The following is a 15786-nucleotide window of genomic DNA, read 5'->3' on the forward strand; positions in this document are numbered from 1 at the left end:
GCTGATTTCCCCAAATAAAAACTGACATCTAATTTTTCCTTTTTATATGAATCACGATTTAGCGAACAAATGATCGTAACTAGACTATGGTCGTCTATACATTTTTGGCAAATTTAAAGATACAGAGAGTACTCGTTGCAATAATCAGTGAGCGAACCAAATAATGGATGTATTTCAATTCCATTTCTATGGCAACGTTTGTAAAAACATCGATTTGCGATAAACCTAATATTCAAACATAATCAATGCATACAGCTCCTCCTCCACCCACCCTTCGGATCAAGTCCAAACGAATCGGTTCATTTCCCACGAAGTAATCGTTTAAAAGAAAGCCTGTCCCTCCAAAGTGTTCTTCTAATCGAAATAACTTTCCGATATTTTTTACCGGATCTCGGTTAATTTATAGCCGAGCCTGAGGTCTGGCAGGGGCTTCCAATGCAAGACACGGTGCCGATTCTCATGCGGGCAAAACGACAGTTCGATTCTCTGCTCTGTATGATTTAGATATCGCGTTCCTCCGGCTGCCAAGTTATCCTTTTCCATATCCTCCCACGGATTCTTCCTTCTCCCTCCTTCTTCTTTTCCTTTTTTTTTTTCATTTTGTTATTTGTACACCGATTCAAGTCGAGATGTTGCAGCACCGGCAGCGGCAGCGGCAGCAACAGCAACAGCAGCAGCGTCGCCGATAGTAGCAGCAGCGGCGGCAGCAGAAAATCTCAAATAAATCCTTTCGTAATCCCGCATCGCTCCTTTCAGCCAGTCCGGATTTCCACTACTCGCTTTTATGCCACCTCCGCGCCCTTCGAAAACTCTCCTCCCCGTTATCTGTTGCTATCTCTTTTCCTCCTCTTCCCTCTTCCTCCTGTCTATTCTATCCTCGCTATTCAATCTATTCCTCTGTGTCTCCTTTCCTCCCTTCTCTCTCTTATTTTTTTCCCTTCTCCTTCTCCAGCTATAGTTTCTCTCTATCTGTTTTCTCTTTCTCGATCCTCGCAGCTCGAATCTCTGGCTCGTACAGCGGCACGTAGCTCTCGCTCCCCCGTTTCGTTTACTTTTTCCGTATGGCCGTCAATAGCGACTTCCTGCACGCGGCATTCACGGCTACCGTCATTACGATATCTGGCGACGCAGACGAGCATTCGTGTTCGCAATGTTCCGGCCTGGCTCGTTGCAAAACAATTTTCGCTGCAGCTCAAGCCTGCCTCGCTCCATCCTCCATCCACCCCTTAGAATTGGATATTGTAAGGTCCTTACCGAGACTTACTCTCCGGGGACCAGGGGGGAAAAACGCGTTTATTCCACGACCTGCACGCTCCTATTTCACGTGCCGAGGCTCGAGGTCGACGAGTTTCTGGGTTAGGATCCTCGACCAGCAACCCCCTCGGTTTTGGTTAAACGATAAATTCGCTGCGAACATGAGAGGAACCAGCTCCACTGTCGAAACCAACGAGTATTACACGCCAGGTAGGAAATTAAAAAGGACTCTTACGAATCAAATGCGATGTATACGAAAGTATAATGGGGGAAATTTTTTTAGAAGAATAGGAAGAGCGAGTGTAGCGGAGAACGAACGTTTTCCAGCGTTACTTCGTCTTGGTCGAGGGGGTTGCATTATCGACAATGTAGTTTCAATTGATCGCGAAAGCTTACGCTTTTCTTTGGCAAGTACACGGACGAAATTTCGCCCATCTTCATTCCTTTATATCGTTGTGCACAAAAATCGGTATTGCTTTTACGATTAATTTAATTCCGTTAAAAATTAGAATCTCGTACGCGTATCTCTCCTCGGTTTGTCTCCAATTGTGTAAGAACGTCGACAGACCAGATTGCACAGGTTGGTCGAAAGAGAAAAAAAAAGAAGCCGTGTTTTTAGATTCGCGTTCTGCCACTTCTATCCGGCTTACGTTGAGCCACTTTTTATGCTAGCCCTTATTCGAGGCTTATCGTGACGAGATGAATGCAATATGATATCAAAAGAGGAAGGAATTCCATAACGGAGTACACACAAGTCCGCTACAAAGAAGCTCAGGTCTCTCTCTCTCTCTCTCCCCCCCCCCTCCTCTATCTCTCTCTTTCTTTCTTTCTTCACTTTCTCGAGCGGCACACCCGTCTGCCTCCTTCGTCTCAGCGTTTTATTGAAACCTCTCTTGGGGACCGTGTTGTATGTTTAAGACGGAATTGCTCGAATTCGATATCGGACCCCCCCCCTCCCGCCGATGTTGTCTAAGACCGAGTTCGCGATTAAATTCGCCGGTTCCGATTCGGTTCTAGGTAATGCTGTTTCGAAACGCCCACTCTCTTGGCTTATCCATCGATCGAACGCCATTTTTATCTGATTCTGTTTGCTTTCTTCGGAGAGAATGTCCGATATTAGGTGGATGGTATTTTAATGGTACTTTATGGAGGGTGCATTACGGAGCGATATCAAAAGTCTCGAGATTTCGAGATTTGGCGTACTTTACAGGAGAATAGATATATCGACGTTTTATCGATAATATAAACAATGTGTGAGCATAATAAATATTTATTAATATTCTATTATTAATATCCCGTTGCGATGTCCGAACTGTCGATACCACATTACATAATCCTGACCATGATCTTGACTGTTTCTTCGTAAAAACCGTTTCTACCGTTTCACCGTCGTTGATGAGTCACGTGAGTGAGATCTCGAGCAAAGATTACCATGCATCCCTTGTGAGAAGTACCGAGTCTTTAGTTATCCAAGACACTATATTCGAAAAAGCATAGGGAAGCAAAGAAAAAAATATTCGCGAACGAAAGAATCTCTGAAACGTCAAACGAAGTTTCGCATAATCTGTTATTTCCTTCGACTCGCGTGGGCGTAAATAGAGTACCCGGGTAACTCGTTTCCTTGAATGTTTGATAAACGTGGACGTAATGAGCTGCAATTTCGCCGAGCGTAGTGAGCTATACTTTCGAATTATCCGAGACAGAGACTTAATTAAGGGAGAGAAGAAAAGACCTGGCTATAACCATCGAGCACAATGGTCACGTCATGTTTGAACGATAGGGAAGAAATCGATCGACGAGACGACGGAAAGAAAGCGGCCAGCCGTATTAAAGGGCGTGCGATGAAGCTTCTTCGCTTTTATCGTAAGAGACCAAAGACCGAGAAGATTTTTGATCCAGTTTAACGAACGATTAGGTCGTTCTGTCAGCTGCTTCGTATTAGTCGTTTCGCTCTTTTGAAAAGTCCTCGTGAGAAGCACGTTATTAATTCTTGGTGAACTTGATGCTTCCCAAATGACGAGTTGACTCATAACTCGGCTAAATTTTCTATTTAATAATTCTTACTTTTCGTTACTTGTTTAAATCGAAATTACAACTTCAGTGGAATTCTAAATATCTAGTCCCAGTTATAGATAAATTTTAAGCAATTCGAAAGAAATTATTTCGAATAAACGGCCAAATTTCAGAAATTTTACGATAGTATGTCCAACTACTCAAACGTTTCGAGTGCTCAGGCAGCTCGTCTAGAAATACGTACTATACATAATGAATTTGAGTTTGAAACAGACCCTCAAAGTACGAGTTCTAGATACCTGAAAAGCAAATTCAATCTGTTAGTCAAAACTTGGCAGTTTCAAACCGACGGATCACCTAGTTTCTATCAAAAGTGATTTCAGTTTTAAACAACGATTATGTATTTTGTAATATCGGCGTTAAGGAGTACGAATTCCAACAGGATATAAATTAACAGAAGCTTAGGAAAACGTTCAAAAACTAAAGCAATAAACCAGAGGACACACCGGCCTACACGATTCAGTATGTTAGATTCGCGAGCGTTGCATAACAAAACAGTCTTTTTAATTACTCCCTGAACACCACTTCAAATTCTCCACACCAGCACGTTAACTCGAAGGCAATAACTCCTCGCTCGAGCAACCTATTACGACTAGAATTACGGCGAGTAAAGTACGATATTTGTATAAAAAATTGAAACGTTAGATCTACGAACAAATACATATATATATGCATAATATGAAAAATTACACAATTTGTACGAAAAATTACAAATTGATCGTATCGAGAATTTTGGTATTTAAGCGTTAAAAGTAGCTTGCGCTTCGTTCTTCCTTTGTTCTTCCTCCGAAGCGTTTCTCGTTCGATACCAGAGATGTACATTTTCCCCGTACCTTTACTACCGTGCTACTAGAAATTCAGTTTACTCGAGCGCAAGATGCTAAAAAATTGACGAAACTACGGATAAACCGACCGATGTAAAATTTAGCCGGCTAGCACGAAGGCCCGCGGACGAGGCGGGACTGGAACGGTCAACCGGAGAATTCCGCACGAGAAAAATAACGAATTCATTCCGAAAGCGCGTCGTAAACGATTCCCGGTTCAGCCATCCGGCTGGAGAGAAGCGGCCGAAGGTTTCCTAATTTATTAAAACGTCGCAGACGCGGAATTCGAACGGACCTCGCGCAGCCATACTCTCGCACACGTACACACATACACGATCATACGTAGACACGTTTCTTCTCTCTTTCTTACTTTTCCCATCGCTGTCTCGAAGTTCTTCCTCTTGCCATTTCTCCGGCTAAGAAAGACAGAGAAGAGTCTCCCAAGTAGTTCCTTCGTTCTGGGAACGGCGTAAAATTTTCAGCAGGTCTTGCGCGAACGAAAAGCGTACCCGGTTGGTTGTACCGAGCTCACGTCTACCATTTACACACGGCCGAATCGTATGTAAACGTGTAGCTGGCGCGTAAAACGATCCCGGTGGTCTGGTGAACGGTACGCGAAAACGAGAGGATAAGAGGAAGAAAGACAGGGGTGGTAGAGGACGGTTGGCTAGGGGGATACGTGGAATAAGAATCTAAAAAGACCGAGGCGAAGACTCGACGACGAAACGACTCCCGTGGGCTTTCTCCAATCAGCCAGGCTCTCGCTCCTCCGCGTTCCTATTCGGTGAAAATGCATTCTGACTCTGTATTTCTGACGTGGTAGCCTTGTATACGTGCTAACTCGCTAATGTACCGTGCTTCCCCTCAAACCTTTTCCCGAGATCACGTTTCCGCAAAGGTTAGTTGACTACCTGGATAGTCGGACAACCACTGACGAACAACTTTTATACGCTCGTATGGATTCCATTAGTAATCTTTATGCGATCTGTTAACGTGCCGTGAAAACCAGGGAAAATCCCTGGAGTGTGTTAACCTTTGCTACATACGTGGTTCTTTTATACAACTTTCCAGGATATTACGTCACGCGTTAAACAGACATCTCGACTCGTTTCGAGGAACCAAAATGCTCGCCGCTGAACGTTACGGCTTAACGCGCTCTGGTCTCTCTTCTCGATTGCACTGTCGTAATATGGATAAAATGTAAACGCGTGTTCGCATATAGCACCGTGCGAATATCTGTTACCGTCTCCCTCTCAAATATTGTACATCGTGCCCTATGACAAAATTTGTTTCAAACTTAAACGAACAGCGAACCAGAATATACGTTTCATTTAGAGCAACGTATATTTTGAAAACGTTATTACTAAAAATATGTATGTAGGTCACATCGTTTTAATCTTGACGATTTCTATTAGTTAATCGTGAAGCATCCTTTATATCGTTGGACATAAAAGCGTTATCAATTTGCATTTTTCGCACAATATTTATATCCAAAAGGCAGGTGAAATTACATAATTTCTGGAAAATTCTATTCAGAGTGTTGTCGGCTCTGACTTACGGAATTTACCTGCGGCTCCTGTTACACCCGAGCAATTTTCATTTAATAACGCTCGCGAGAACAGCAGCTTGAAAATTTTCGGACTCGTCCGGTAGCTCTTTGTGTAACCGGCTGAATCTTTGATGAAGTCCACCGAGAACGCTTCGCTTTATATTATGTTAGCCATGTTTTTTAGCTCTTTATGGGCCAACCGTAGTTGCACCTAGTATGCTTCACGCGAGGCTATTCGAATGAATTCGTGGAAAGTTGCCGCTTTGTATTACGCTATTTTTAATCTTGTTGCCAGATAATTTCATACGTTTCTTGTTTATGATTATTTGAATCACTGCGTGGATGGAACGAACCCGAACTTCGCGTTGGACCACTTTTATAACGCGTTCAAATTCGTATACATCTATCGTTGTTTGTTGTTTCTTGCCTAAATTGTTATAGTCACGATTTCATTGGGACACAAATTTTAAGTAGTAACACAAACGGTACGATAGTCGTTGCTCACTCTCGATTCAAGCAGTATCGATTAAGATACTTTTACGTTCTCGTTCGTGTATTCTTTCGTCGTCCCTTACGTTTTGTATCATCATTATTATTATCGACAACTACGTTCGTGAATATGAATGACGCTGATAAGCAATAAATAATAATATACACGCAAGCAACGATAAATATATCACTCGCTATAAAATGTTTTATCGTTGCTATCAGAATATTCTCTAACGTGAAGCGGATATGAAATCGAGGATGTATATACAGGTATTTTTATCAGCAACTCGTTTAATGATCATTGCGCGATAAAAATTAATTTAACATAACCGTTTCTCTTTAACTAAGTACATTTCGTCTTTTTTGTTTCAGGTATGTGTTCAAATACAACTTCCTTTTCTTGCGATGACATTAAGTGGTTTCTGGCGGCACGAAGAACGCGAGTAATTTAAACGAGGTAACAAAGATAGCCCATAAGAAATTTAGCAGTAAAACACCATAATTAACTGAGCATCGATCGTTACACCCGCAACGGTGAGTGTTGTAGTTAAATAGGAATATCCAGCCGATTCGTAATGTATCTCGTATAATATCTCTACGAGTAATTAGTAATTACACACTAGATTATTTGCCAGGTAAACACATATTTGATTAAACTGCATTCGCGGCGTATTGTAACGACCATTTCGAATTCAACGTGCTTAAATTACTACTCGAATTATGTCCCTACGCCCCCTATGCCGAACCGGTAACTATGTATTGCAGTTCTATTCAAGTACCAATAGAACGAATCGATACTCGATGGCCTCGTGTACATCTTTGCCAATAGAGCGCAACTATCGACAATGTTATTACTGCTCAGCTTCGCTGTTTCGTTAATTATCAACAATTCGGAACATTTGTATATTAAATTGTCTCACCAGCAACGTGGTCCTTTTAAATAATAGAAGCGATTTATTCACGAGTACAGGTCGCCAATTCTTTTCTTCGTTTATGTTATACGCGAATTACATGCTTCTAATAATTAGCGTAATACGTTGCTATTATTATCCATAATATACGTCACTGCTCGCGTTTCGACGTGATTTTATCGGCACGAAGCGTACAACTCCTTGCGTATCTCGTTAAACGTTTGACAGAGAATCTTTCTCCGTTGCAAAACAATTTCAACTTTTGCCAGCGATACCGAGATACTTTGGCCTTTGGACCAAGTTAAAGAAAAGATCTAAAATAATACGTCGGTGATCGTCGTTCCGTTGGTAGTAACTTATAGTCTCGTATCATTAATTTCTTACGACAACCAGCCGTCTATATCTGCTCTAAACTCATCCTGATACGCCCCGTTACGTTTTTCGTTTTTCTCCGCCCCTAGCTTAGGCCATCTCCCCCATATACCGGCTCATAACCACCTTGTAAACCATCACTATACCAAAATCGCATCGCCTCTTCAATGACCCAGTGTAGCGTGTACGAAGAACGGACGGCGATGTCGCTCGTTTACTGCATACCAATTCCGCGGCCTGGTATTTTCGAGCTCGCGAATGCCGAGGAATACGCTTCACGCACGGCTACGTGATTACGCGAGATTGAATTTAAAGGAGGAAGCCGATGGAAGAGGAGGAAGGTAGGGACTAGGAAGACTGGGAAACAGCGAAGTCGCTTGGGAATCGATCGGTCGGGCAGCGGGACGATAGACAAAGGCTCTTTCGAGTCGGTCGAACGGAGATTGTCTCCAACTTGCACGGTCTAAGACGTTCCAGAACGATTCGAGGCATGGACAATTAGGCGATCAAGATCGATTGGAGCCATGGAAGCCGATGGATCGGATCGGTCGTTGGCAAACTTCGTGTTGACGCTTCGTGTGTTCCCTTGTCTATCGTCGTTATTGCCAATGCACGTGGATGGATTTCTCTCTCCCTCTCCTCCTCTCTCCCTCGCACACGCGCGCGCACACACACGAATTTACACACAGACAGGCACTTAGTCTCCTATTCGTGTCCTTTCGTTCGGTATATATGCCAGGCTTCTAGCGTTACTTACGGATCCGCAAACACGAGAAGGTTGATAAACTCGGTACACGACGGAGGTATTGCCGCGCAATTGACCCCGTATCCTCCTGGTATTACGCTCTATGATATTAGATTAGATTTCGCCGAAATTGGACTGGTCCCCGAACATTACGCGGACACATTAGCTGGCCCAGAGCCCGCACAGCGCCAAACTACGTCTCTTTATCTTGCCGGATATGGAGGCAGGATCTTGTCTATCGTGCTGAAGAAAATTGATACTATTTTGAGAGAAGCTTTCGAAAGTATCCCGCAGTTTCTGGTGCATCGTAGATCAGTTTCGTAGAAATGGATCTTTTTTGTTGTAAAATCGTCAGATTCGTCGTCGATGGTCCTAGAATACTTGATTTAGGTATGAAAACTGTTTGAGTTATTACGTAAGATAGACTTTCGTTGACGATATCTTTGCCGCCAATACGAAGCAACCTAGGATCGATTGCTCAAAGTATCCCAGACAAGGTACTCCTTTGCTTGCTAACCTCGTGTCCTTTCTATCGTTCGAAAGACAACGAAACGACAGAATCGATCACTCGACGAACCACATCCAAATAAAATCAGTACTTTCGTTTCCCAATCACGCGCCATCGAGATTCCACTAATAACAGGCCATCGAAAGCCACGTGACATTCGCTCTCTGTCAAATCCTACACAAGGAAAGACGTCGAGCAGCGACTGGAATCTCGGTCGATTTTTCCATGTGAGAAGGAGGCGAGGTAAGGCTCGCTATTCGTAATAAGACGGCTAGATGAGGCGGGCGTAGGTACCGGAAACGTCGAGACCGCGCGTCCACGACCATCCGAAGGTTGTAAGGAGAGAAAGAGAGCGAGGACACGGTGGTGTGCGTTAGTATATACCCCAGGGGTGTGATAGTCGTACGATGTATGGTTATTGGCCGGCTGGCAGCATCGATTCTCACGACGAGGGAGCCACAGATCACCCGGAAACTGAAACTCCCTCTCCTACGCTTCCGAAACCGTAACCCCGCAGCCGCCCCTTTAGCGGGCTAGATCGCGCTTCCATCCGTCGGCTAAATACTTTATTAGGAAGTTATACGGTTTTCCCTTGGTAGTTCGGATTCGAATTCAGCCACGAAACGCGATCCGATCCGTCGACCAACTGGGAATCTCTCTTTCTTCCTCTTCGTCTCTCGTCTTATGCGCGCTTCTTCGGCAGATCAGACAGCTTTTAAAACAGAGAAAGTCGAGAATTTTCCTAGTTTCTCTCCCGTTGTTGTAGGTGGAGCCCGATCTTTGAGTCAAAGCATATGATTACGTAAAACAAAATGCGAGCGCTTGTGCATTTAGATGGCCAATGCATGAAATAATATGCTCGTACCTAGCTTTCGATAGATCGTTCGAATTTTTAACAGAGAGGTTACAAGCTTCCGTAAAGTATAAATATACTGAATATGCCAAGTACTATATAAAACGAAGAGTATGATTGTTTTCACGAAGCAAACAGAACGTTCTCTTTAATGCCAAAGGGTATCGTTCGGTTTTCATAAAATCAATGAGCTTCTCGAGAGGAGAGACGACCTTTTCATAATAGAATTTTATTACACTGCCCTTTGTAGATATATAATAAAATTGTAATGTCACGTTTTTACACAAAACTAACCACTATTACGGTATATCTTCTTAGAAAAGGTATTAACGTTTTTAGCAAGGGAGGAAAGAGTATATTTTGCTGAGAAAAATTACGTTATACGCACGTTGGTCTCTACAAGAGAGAGCACGAGATTTTTCAATAGAAATAGATTCGCACTTTGTAACTCTCATTTTGCAAATTAAGAGCTGCATCATTCGTATTTTCCGACAAATTTTCTTGAAAAGGTTGAAATTAGATACCGTACATTATTTTCCTAAATGTGTCATATTGCATTTAATACCACAAGTATGGAATAGCACTCCAAGAGAAGCCAAGATGGCGATACTACCAATAAATAAGAAGTTCCATTCCTTCACAGACCTTTCGTTGTCAAACTTGTCAAAGAATTAAACTGACAGATACGTTACTAATTTTCTTTGGAAGCCGATATCAAGGTTGGTTGAAAGGGGGGTTCGAGCGTTCATCTTTTTCGGGCGAAAACATCTCGCAGCGAAGAATCTTCCGCAGGTTGTCCGTCAGGTCCTCGTAAATATTCATAGACGAATGGCGAATAGAACGGAGCGCATGACAAACGATCTCAACCTTCACCCGAATTTCATTCCTCGATACTGCGTAATTGGAAGTCACTCGGGGCAAATTGGATGCGGCGAAGATGAGTTGCTCTCGCGATTCTCGTCGACTACTTGAAATCAAAGAAAGTGAAAGATCAGGGTCCGGGTTATCCGTCTTTGTCTCGTCACGCGCTCCACACATCTATCACTCTTACAACCCGTAGAATCGCGTTATACTTTGTAAAATTGCGTTTCTTCCTTTCGATAGAGATCCGATGTGATTGCATCTATGATCGAACTTGCAGGAGTAAGTGGATTTTTAAGTATGAAATTCTTTCTTTTTCGTCTGGGTATTTTAAAACAGTCGTCCCACCACGAAAAATCTATACTCTTGCTGTTACTCTGAAGCGATACGAAAAAGGCGATAGTCAATCGAGGATAGGAAAAGATTGTATTTTCAGTTTTCCAACATGGTTATGCAAAGTGATAGGAACTGCTATCTCGTTGGCAAGATCAAAATTGAAGCAGGGGTATGTACGTACGAGAGTAATACGATCACTTTGGTGGGAAGACCTACGAGATTTCAAAACTTCGAAAGCACCTGCCGTTACAGAAGTCCTATAAATTGCTGCAGTCTCGTGGAAACTGTGTTAAAATTACCATCCTCCTCCCCTCCGCCAAGATTCAATCTTCTTTATGTATCCACTCGAAATTCGTATACTTCTTGACATAAAAACTTGATAGAAACAACGAGCTTGTTAGTTTTTTTTTCCTAATTCAGATTTTTCAGTTTTAGAATTTTGAGATGCCGTGAAATATCATAAGATTGATGAAAATTAAAAGAACAACTTTGTAACGCGAATATATGTTATCTGTACAAGCTTTATAGTTTTTAGCATAAAATTAACGCGAAACAATGATTTTCCTTGGATCGTGAAACCTTATTTCTTCGATATCTTACAAACTTTGCTACGATTGACTAGAAAAATATTCACCGCGCGAAGAACACGGTCTGAGGTTGACAACTGAAACAAACTCTGAAAATTGTACGCATATTACACAATATTACGGTCTCTGATTCACCATGAGTTCTTCGCTTGGTTCGAGATACTTGAAAACGAAACAACAGACGAACAAAAAGATACGAAGGAGAACACGTAATAGAGCGGAAGGGAAACATCAGAGAGGAATATGAAGAGCGCGGCGGAGTCGAGATGGGACGCGATAATTGCGGGAAGGATAATTTAACGGGCGGTTCTTTTCCACCTCGATCTCTGCTCGCATCCATTTCGCCTCTCCCTTCTCATTTCGCGTTCCTCTTTATCGGCCATGTTGCGCTGTCGCGGCACGCGGCATGGCCGCCTGGCCAACGATAAAGTCTGATCTGTCGCATTACGTCTTCCGGGATGGCTCGACAATCGTAAAGTTCAAATGGTAAACGATACAACTACCGAAAAAATGAAGCGTAAGCTTTCTAATGCTACGGGATAGACGAAAATTAATTTCATAAGGAATACAGGGATCTGCGTTACAAACGCTAGAACGATTTATATTTGTAGAATTTTTAGCAAATCGACAAATTCCCATAACTTAAAATTATTTCCCAATTTCGTCTGTAAAAATCCGCGATAACTAAAAAGAAACTATCAAAAACCCTTAAAATACCTTGCTAATCAGAAATCGGAGAGGAATGAAATTAAAATGCTAGCTGGTCATGAGGAGAAAGCCACTACCAGAAAAATAGTTTGTAGCTGAACTGCGACGAATCGAGCTTAATAATTGCAAGGTCTTCGCTCGATATCGATCCCCATCACCGTGTCCACTTCTCGATACTATTTCACCTCGGTCGATCCCTATGAATAATCGAGCGAACGTTGTTTTTCCTATCGCGCGCAACTCATTGATCCAGCTGCCGGAATTTACTAACACGCTACTCTCTCCTTGCCACTCTGAAAATCGTGGTCGTGAAAAAACGGCAAGAAATAGCTGATAGGCAAATTCCGCGAGCACGGCGCTCTCCACCGGTACTTCCAGCATTTGTTTCCGTTGTTGTTCGTCGTCTGACACGGGAAGCACCGGGGGTGGCCACCCCTTCTGCTAGTAGACAGTCCACGTAGGACAGTACGGTAGTATTTATGGAAATGAACCGAGGTAGTTTGAACCCTCTTTTCGTCCAACGTTCTCCTCGCTAACCGAGTAAATCCACCAATCCTCTCCCCTCCGTCTTTTCCTCCTCTTCGTCCGCCCGCTGTCTTTGTCGCGACCCCTCTTCTTCAAACTTGCTCCTTTTCGCCTCTCTAGACACGTTCCCCATCCCACTGCTTCCTCGTATCGTTTTGCTCGGTTTTTCCGGCTGTTTCTTCCTACGGGTTACCTTCTCTTTAACCACGAGTCAGCGTGTCTGTGTTTCGCAGGAGAAAATCCGAGCCCAGCTGCTGCCCCTGTTTGGCCACGTAATTACGTGGAATTCATAAGTTACGAGGCAGGCACGCGTACCGCTCGCACAGTTACTTTTATTCTTCTACTATAATTCAGATGGAAAGAGCTCTCTCTCTCTCTCTCTTCCGAGACTATTTCTTTTAAAAAATTTTGTTTAAAAAAAGAGAAAAGAAATTCGAATGAACCGAACGTTTCAAGATCCTGCCTCTCGTATCGAACGTAAGTCCGCTTTCGTTCCGTTTCTTTCTGTCTACTTGCCTCCGTTCGTTTTATCCTTCTCCGTCCTCCGTCTGTTAGTCACTCGGGTGACTCGTTATCACAGTCGGTTTATTCCCGATAACACGAGCCGGCTATCTTCATTAATTGAACCTCGAGTTCCGCGAGAGAGTTTACCTTCCACGATAAATCCGCGGGATCGACGCAACGGCGAGTTTTAATGGAAACGCGAGAGCACGCCAGGCAGTTTCGGTTTAATGACCTTCGGTCAAATGAATTCGCCTGATTTTACCAAACGAGACGAGTGGTCACGAGAACGATATAATTGAATCGAATTATTATACCCTACGTTGCGGAAATCGTTTGGGAGATGATCACGTATATGCGAGCGTGCAAATGAGTCGTGTTATTTTTCCGTCGCGTTACTTTCCGCTGCCCCGCGTTAATTCAACACTACAAAAATACCGGAGGAGCACACACTGTTTACGTAATTAACCTCTCGCTGGCCTGACCATTGTTTGCGACAAATCGTGGAAATTGCGGCGCAATTTCCACGAGACCGCTCTCTACCGTTTTATTAACTAGCCCCCTCCTTCTCTCAATCTCCTCTCTCAAACCCCCACCGCTCGACCCCTCTTTCTACCACGCGTTTAAACAAATTAATTCGCTCGTTAAATTCGGTCGAATTCGTCAAGTCTCTCTCTCGTGAAGCGTATTATGGAATGATTCGAACAAGTTCTGCGGAGTTAGCTGCTTTTGAGGTTAGTTACTCGTTTAATCTATTCACCTTAGAGAAAAACGTTAGTCGATATTCCTTTGTTAACTGTACGCGGTACGGTCGGAAACGATATGTTTTTTCGGATCGTTTTCACGAAATCGACTTCTGTCCAATCAACTTTGCTTCGCAAATCTATTAAAATTTTATCATTCCCATATTAGCGTATATTTTACGGCAATAAAGATGAGAGGAGAATCCATAAAAGATACAGCTATCTCTTGTATGCGTACCTTAGAATAGATATACAAAATCTACTTAGTTAATCCGTACGATATTCGGAATATAGTCTTCTTGACTTTGGAATAAAAAGATAGCCAAAGCTATCGCGATATATTCAAAGAGGTCGATTGGCTTTTACGATTTTTAGCTTCAAGCCGACTTAATCTTCGACCGAGAAGACACAGACTCCGGTATATCGAATAAATTTAAATTTGAAACACGAGTCGCCGAGCAGTTTCGAGAGAGTAGCTAGTCTGGCTCAGAGGGGTAGATTTCTGGCGTGTTCTAGCGCGTAAAGGTAAATTTTCTTTTTGCTAGCTAGTACAGGAGTTCGTACAAAGAGATCGAACAACGCTCGGATTCCGTGTAATCGAGCGCAAAAGTGCTTGAAAAGCACGATTCGATGGCAAAGGAACTTATTGCCCTTCGATTTTCATTTAATATATTTTTCAGTACTATAGATGTAATTAGAAGCTTTCGAGAACACTCCTTTTTTCGGCATTAATTGAAATACGGTAGAAGACGAACTATTTGCATCGTAAAAGAAGGAAGTAGGTTATGAAATATTTTAACAATTGAAAAGGATGTATATATTTTTATACCTTTACAGTATATTACCACAAGTCCACCGAAACAAAATAAAGAATGATATCGATAATTGCGCATCGTGGTCATTTATTTCTGAGATGGTCAATCAGAAATCCATTTATAGGGAAGAAAGTCGCGCTTCAATTTTAGCCACGAAATGGAAAGATCCTCGATGAATTCGCTGCGCAACAAGCCGTGTCAACCACAAAACGCTGAAAGCAAAAGCGTGTTTTTGTTTAATTTTCTTCCAATCCCTTCTTTGTCCCTGCTATCAACGAAATACCAAACACGCCTCAAACACGATACGAAAAAACACGAGGAGAAAAAAGGCGAGAGAAAAAAGAGAAGAGTAGCAGAGAAGCGTAAAAAGCAGAAGAATCGGAAGGATACGCTTGTAATTTAAGCACTCATAAGGGGATCGATACAGATCGCCTTGAGCTACTCTCTGCTGCTGTCTTCTCTGAGTTGACATCAGCAAATTCTGCTTGCAACCTGTTGCTCTCCCTCTCTTTCTCTCTCTCTCTCTCTCTCTTTCTCTCTTTCTCTCGCTGCCTTCCCCCCGGCACCCTCTTTGCACTCCTAATCTGTGGTAGTTTCATCCCCGAGCGAAGTCCAGAGACGTAAGTGTATCCTGCACTTTAAAATCTTGCCTTGGTATCACCTTTCATAATCCCCTTGAGGTATTCGCGTAGTCGAGAGCACGAAATTTGCGGAGTGCGCTTTTAAATCTGCTTTCCCTGCTACGAAATGTACACGGAAGATGACGACAAATTTCAGACGGTGTTTCGAAGGTGGTAAATCGACGCTTGCTGTTTATCGCGATAACGTTTGGCGTAACTTCGCTAGGAAGCATCGTTGTTCTTGCGTCTTAAACTTGCGTTCTCTTTACTTTGCACTTGTTTTCTCCTAGAGAAATTTCAAAAATTGATTTTATTTTACCGCGGTTTGAAACGTTCGTTCTTAACTGGTCGTTACGATATAACTAAGTTTCAACACCAATTGGAGCTAATGAAACGAAATAATCGAAAGTACTCGATAATATTTTCAATACGATTTTTTTTTTATAAATCGTTATATTCGACAGCAAAAATTTAATTTTTGAAAGTGGGCAAATAACTTTGCACGCTTTCGG

The 15786-nt window shown here is 42.7% G+C and overlaps 1 protein-coding gene across 14 annotated transcripts in view; it reads left to right on the plus strand.

The window, feature by feature from the left end:
- LOC117238310 (probable serine/threonine-protein kinase yakA) overlaps window positions 1-15786 on the plus strand; it is a 382495-nt gene that overhangs the window by 307366 nt on the left and 59343 nt on the right. The window contains exon 1 of one of the 14 annotated variants that reach the window (XM_033503137.1): window positions 6702-6723. The exons of the other annotated variants lie outside the window; for them this stretch is intronic. The gene's annotated coding sequence lies outside the window, so the exon portion shown is untranslated. Of the gene's footprint in view, window positions 1-6701; window positions 6724-15786 lie in introns of those variants that run through there. 14 annotated transcript variants of the gene reach the window in all.

Source organism: Bombus vosnesenskii, unplaced genomic scaffold, assembly GCF_011952255.1.
Source record: "Bombus vosnesenskii isolate JDL3184/JDL3185 unplaced genomic scaffold, Bvos_JDL3184-5_v1.1 scf7180000013448, whole genome shotgun sequence".
NCBI classification, from domain to species: Eukaryota; Metazoa; Arthropoda; class Insecta; order Hymenoptera; family Apidae; genus Bombus; species Bombus vosnesenskii.